The 6,398-nt window shown below is 38.1% G+C and overlaps 1 long non-coding RNA gene across 1 annotated transcript; it reads left to right on the top strand.

Annotated features, from left to right (window-relative positions):
• Window positions 1-611: 611 nt before the first annotated feature.
• LOC103482460 (uncharacterized) lies at window positions 612-910 on the top strand. Its single transcript, XR_536475.1, has 2 exons — window positions 612-752; window positions 829-910. It is a non-coding gene; the product is annotated as an uncharacterized LOC103482460 (long non-coding RNA).
• Window positions 911-6,398: the final 5,488 nt, after the last annotated feature.

The following is a 6,398-nucleotide window of genomic DNA, read 5'->3' as shown; positions in this document are numbered from 1 at the left end:
GATCTGACAAGATTATTAAATGTATAACTCTGGGAAGATTTTTGCTTGGCAGAGAGGTTTGTAGACAAACTGATAAATGATCACAGAGCTGGGTAGTGGCAACATCCAGAAGCGGAAAATGAACAGCGTTACAAAATCAACTACACAAATCATAAACCGTAGAGTGTATCTGTGAGATTTCTGAAGCTGTCTTAAGATCTGCTCACCCAATGAGAAAAAAAAACAAAACAAAGATTTTGTTGATCTTTAAGACAGAGGATTAAGAAAAAACACATTTTCTTAGGTTTAAGATTAGGTTTGATCCCTTATGTGTAATGCCATTTTGTATCAAGTCAGAGATTAACACCCACACCACGAAAATACATTTAAAGAAAGAAAAAAAAAAACGATCAAAAGGAAGCATAAGAACAAGGTGCTATGAATAAACAGGACAAGTAAGCATTCAAACATTTATTTTTGTAGACTGACTGAAAATCAGTCCACAGTTATATTTATATATATTTGCTGCACTGATTATTTTGAATTGAATATATATTCCATGTTTTTGTTTGACTGCACAATAATTGGTTACTGATTTTTTTTTGTTTTGTTGCCATATTACATACGTTGCAATGTGGCTTTTCTCTGTAAACACAGTTTGTTTAAGTGTATGTTCATCTACAACGCTGACTTTTTTTAAATTTTGTTTTCCTTTGTGGTATTTATTTTTGCCTCATGTGAAATGAACTACGTTGTTACAATGATACAGCACGGTAAGAAAGCAATTCTCAAATGTTATTTCCTTATGCTGACAATCCACTGATCTCTTTTTCATGACCTCCGTTGCAGCTTCGATGTGGATCCAATCTTAAACGACAAGCACCGCTGTTTTGCATGCAGAGCAGCAACATTAAAGACTGAGTTAATCCTCTCTGATTCCCTGCTCCTGTCACTCACACGGTCTTAGTGAAAGCCACTAAATGTTTCAGGATCAAATGGCATGGCACCGTTCTTGAAAATATGAATGAATTTTGTTTTCTTTTTTTTTTTCAAATTGCACAAATAGTCTGAAGATGAATGAAATTTAGCTTTGACATCAAGGCTAAAATTCATTGCCTAAAATGCTGTCTTACCGTGGACAAAAACTGACGTTAGTTTTTGCGTATCAAGAGAGATAAATCTAATTTTATATATATAAAGTTAATGTTATTGACAGTGTGTTACTGACGGTTCAGAATTAGGTTTTATATGTGAAGAAAATAACTTAAAAAAAAAAAAAAGTAAATAAGAAGTGGACCATTTGTATTCCAGCACTTTGCTGAGCTGTATACTAAGTAACACATTTCAGTATTTCACTAGATTATGTTGAACATTAATCAGGTGATTCATCATTTAAAAACCTAAAGAGTGGATCAATCTTTAGGTGAATTTGCCAGTAGCACTGTGTTGTTTCTGACTAAATAAAGCTGTCAAGGAACAAGCTAACACGTCTCTATAAATGCCACACAGCCCCAGTAAGAGCTGCCTTTTCCACAAAGCTCCTCCTCGAAGCTGACGTCTACAAACCACAGCTCACAGAGCAGTCCTCCGTTGTGTCTTCTCCACTCAGCTCCTTCAGAAAAGCGCCTGCTTTTCATCTGGTGGAACTGCGCATCTCCAAGCAATTCAGTCAACTGCAACTCTGAGTGAGGAGTCAGACAGTCCTACCTTTGTGAGGAGGTGTGGTTGAGGTTTTGACCTCATTGGTTGGTGTAAACATGTACCCTAAGGACATTAATTGGTTCTTGTTCTATCTCTTTCTTGGAAGTAGAAGACAACAACTTAATTGAGAATTACCGCCACCAACTGGCAGACATGTCATAAATGAATAATAAAAAAAAAGGTCAAATCAAATCATAAACATGACAGCGTCTTAAAAAATAGACTATAAACTGGTAGCTTTCACTTGTTGAATCTTTCTAAAATAAATGTTTTGACTGTAATTGGGTGACAAACAAAATAAGACAAGACATGAAAAAACTAAATTAGGCAATTGATAGAAATGAACCCATCATGCAATCTAAATTAGATTAAGAAAAGTGTGTCGTAATGATGGAACTATTGAATTAATTGCCACACGGCATCAACATGATTGATTGCATTTTACACCCTCATCATTATTGCAATTTGTCATGGCTTCTTGCCATGCTAGTCATTTTACTATGTGACTAGCATGTGATTATTTTAAAATTAATGTAGACGCTCAGCTGAGCATAGAAGCAGTGGCTACTGTTGGCGCAGCTCTATCCGCTTTGCAAAAGAAGTCTACACCGTCCAGAGATGATTTCAGCGTTTTGAGGTTTCTGTTTTCTGCAGGTTTCTGTTTTCTCAACTATTGGATTAAACTTAAAGATAATTACTTTTTGGGAGTTTTTTAAAAAAAAAAAACATAAATAATTAATTTATAAATGTATTTGCCAATATGATAATGTATTCAATTTGAATTTTTGTTTCCATAAAGAACCTGATCAGTAAATCATCTGTTATATTTTGTTGAGTTTGCCTTCGTCAGCGTCAGTCAGTGGCTGGCTGAGTAAACAAAAACGTGGATTAGTACTAACATTTGGGCTGTGGTGTCCAACAGACTCATATTTGCTGCCAATGAGTGCGGGCATATATTAGAAAGCAAACAAAAAAGGTAGATTGCTTTTCCGTATTGTTTTTTATTTCCTACGCTCTCTATATCAACGTTTATTTGGAACACATTTGCACAACAAATTATTTGTCTGTTGTCCACAGATTCTGTTAAGTCAGATGCAAATATTTGTGGATTTTACTCCCACATAAACTTCTCAGTGGAAATCTGTTAAAATCACATTAAAGGCAGGGGGTTGGTGGCAACTGGCTCCCTGCTGAAAAGCCTGGCTCCCCCAGCGCTTTCACACCCAAATTTTATGTCCTTAAAATTAGACTTTTAAAATCTAATTGTTTGTTTGCTCAGAAGCTCCTGATAGTCTTCAATTTACCAAAAATAATGGTAAAGATAACCTTAGGTCACTGAACAACTAGCTCCACCCCTGCACACGCTGGTATGGCTGGTATGGTATTGGCACATCGGGAGGTAGACTGTCTACAGACTGGAGCCACGAAGCCACCAACTTTCTCCAGGTGATGTTTTAGCACAATTAAGTTGGCAACGTATGAAATGTCTGCAGATGGCTGCAGTTTAATACAGCCATTAATTGCTTAACGACAGTGACTCGCTTGTGATTTGTGAGAGCATTAACATATTTTCCAAGTCAGTTTTGCTTACAATAAACAGAAGTTTATGAATTGACTAAATATGGAAGAAAACATTTAGGTCTCACGGTTTCCACTGTTAAAGTTTGACCAATGACTCTATAAGATCAACATCAAAACAGAACCAGGCGTCACAAATAAAAAACAACATTTATATCATATATTTTCATAAGGATTGGCTGTGCTGTGTGTTCTTCGGTGATTTGCCACACAGCACCTGAGAAAGACAAGGTAAATCAGTTTGAAATGTTGGCACATTAATTAAAAACACAGAGTAAATTAATAGTGTAATGGAGCAGTTGCTCATACAAGCAGCTGAAAGAGATTTACGATTGGTAACGCTAAAGTCAGTTAAGTAATTCAAAAATAATCGATCATTATTGTGTGTGTGCTGCAACACACCCTTGTTTTACCACAGTGGATGTGTGAGAGCTTTCCTGGAAGTAACACAAACAGATCTCAGGATAGGGAATTTAGCAGCATCTCTGCTCTCAGTCATCATCTCCAGAACCAACTCCCCCCCTCTCTCCCAAAAAATACGGTTGATTTCATGCAGCGCTTGAATCCTGACACTCATCTCCAGGGCTTCATAAAATGCTGCAAAAACTCCCAGTTGCCTGCAATAACCGAATGATGCACGGTGAGCTCCCAGGGCAACAGGTTGCAGGGTGTCAAGTCGTGTGAAATTTGTAGTGCATTAACTACACGCTGAATGTTTATTAAAAAAAATCTGCATCCAGCAAGCCGGACAAATATGTGCATTGTTATTATCCGAGGCTTTGGTAAAGTGCTCTCAGCAGTGACAGTGCTGCAGTGATTTCTGTAATCACTTTGAGGTAATTATGCTGGAATGCGCTGAATGTGCTCCTTGGGGTGGGGAGCAGAAGACTTTCTGTAGTGCGACTGTGTGATCACAGATCCCCAGTGGCACCCAACAAGCTCTGCAGCAGCTCTCTGTCAAAGAAAAGCTCCAACTCGACATTAAATATAGGCAATGCAGGGTGTTCTGCATACAATATTACACTCTTTAGAGTTTGTTTTTTTTATGCTTGTGTCCCTAACTCTGATCTTTGATGTCTGAAGTTTGATTTCGAGCAGTTGTTAAAGCATGAGGTTTGACTTCTAATCCGATTAAACATACAATGTTGATCTTAGTGATCCTAACGGGAGCAAACAATCAGCCACTATAATTTTACAAGCATTGAAAGTAGGAGGGTGTGTTTTGCTTTAGGCAAAAATAAATAAGTAAAACCATCCGTGTCATTTTTTATGGTAGAAACAATAAAATAAGAGTTGTCCTGAAACAGCCTGGAACTTTTTAAATTGTTGCCATTTCCAGTCAAAGTTGCGGATCTTCTCCATTCTGCTGTGGTAGTAATAAGTTGCCATGCGTTCCTTTCACACTTGCATTTTATTGGTCAAATCCAATAACAAAAGAGTGTGAATATTAAAACAAAGCTGGTATTTTACTCAGCTGTGGGATTCTGTGGTTCAGACATTTGTGTTTTTGGGACATGACTGATTGATCCCATGCTAAACTGCACTGATGCAGTAATTAATACAAATGCAGCGTTAAATTGTGGAATGCAAAAATCAAAATATTTGTCAGTAGGTCCATGTTACTGCACTACTAAAATGAGCAATTATCCATCTCATCTAGATGCACCTGTGCACAATCCCTTATAAATGTTATGGGTAAACGGCCATAGGTATAAATGTTAAAAACCTTTGTACACAAGAACTATTAAGATATCAACAAACAAATCCAGCACATCGAGCAAAGGGATTAGTAAATATCCAAAACTAAACGTGAAACACGGGATTCACCCTGCGTTACAACAGCTACGTTGCCAAAATGAATCATGATATAATAACCATAATGGATGCTTGCTGACAGAGCTTGATGGCACATTTCAAGCGCATGTGACAAATGGTTTCCACTCAGTAAGCAGAGGTGATTTAGAGATGAGGGCTTAGACTGTTCCACTCAAGCTGTCACATGGAAGCTGGAAGCATCAGTTCCACTGACACATCTGAAATTGGCTTCGCTCTACCTGTGTGCGAGCATCAAGATCCAGGGCGACCTTTGGCGGCCTAATCAGCGAGAAGAAAGGGCAAAGTAGTAAAGGACACGGAGGGAGAAATGGCGACGGCTAAAGGGGCACATTTGCCACAGCACCACAGCATGAAAGAGGTCCTATAGTCATTTATCGATTATGTCATTTCGATCAGGAGGAATATTTGCGCTGACGAAGAGAGGCGATCAGGCTGACGCGCTTTGGTTGGTATCTACATGTAACAGCATGGGCTTCTCGTCCTCAAGCATTTTGTATGTATGCGTTGCAATCTTCCATCTTTTTCTCTCATGTGCTTTCAACAAAATCCCCATGGAGCTCATCTGCATATGCTGGAAGGCTGCCTTGAATACCTTAGTCACAGTTAAGCTCCCACTGTTTATCACGGTTCAAACACTTTCAGTCCTCTTTTATTTTTTCCCCACACATATTCATTTAAGATTTCCTCCTACAAAAGCCCCTAATTGGCAGTGATAGCGCTCACTAGCAAAAATTCAGATAATAAATCAGATGCCTTGAAGTGCATATATATATATATATATGGCTGCCATCACTCTTGCAGAGGCTTAAGTGTTTGAGCTTCTCCAATCAAAAGCCTTTAAAGCAGCTAATGTGATTTTCCCTGTGTGTTGGCTGCAGCTCATACGCCATTCCTTGAGAAAGTGTGATAACAATGAATTTTGCTGCTGGACTACTGTTGTTCTTAAAAAATGTTCTAAATAACATGCAGCTCCTGAAGGTGTACTTTTGTGTTCTTCATCTATATAATGATATAAGTGATAAAATGGCGCCAAAGTAATTCGACAGTGACGTGACCACTCTTTTTTTTATGCATAAGAACTTTCTGTGTCAAGCAAAAAAATATTTCAACATCTTAACTTTTATAATTGAGATCACTTCAGTGAAATGTAGTAAGCTTTTCTTCACGTGAACAAAGAGGAGAGGTGCAGAATATGTACAAAGAACGTCCAAGGCAGATTAAAACAGAGTCCATCCCCTTCAATGTGACTTGTCAGGAGTCTAACCACAGACTGCCTCCCAGTGTCTTTTGAAGCCACATGCTCC

The sequence above is a fragment of the Poecilia reticulata genome, linkage group LG20, assembly GCF_000633615.1.
Source record: "Poecilia reticulata strain Guanapo linkage group LG20, Guppy_female_1.0+MT, whole genome shotgun sequence".
In the NCBI taxonomy this organism is placed as follows: Eukaryota; Metazoa; Chordata; class Actinopteri; order Cyprinodontiformes; family Poeciliidae; genus Poecilia; species Poecilia reticulata.
The sequence above is the reverse complement of the archived record's forward strand: the minus strand, read 5'-3'. Positions and strand labels throughout refer to the sequence as shown.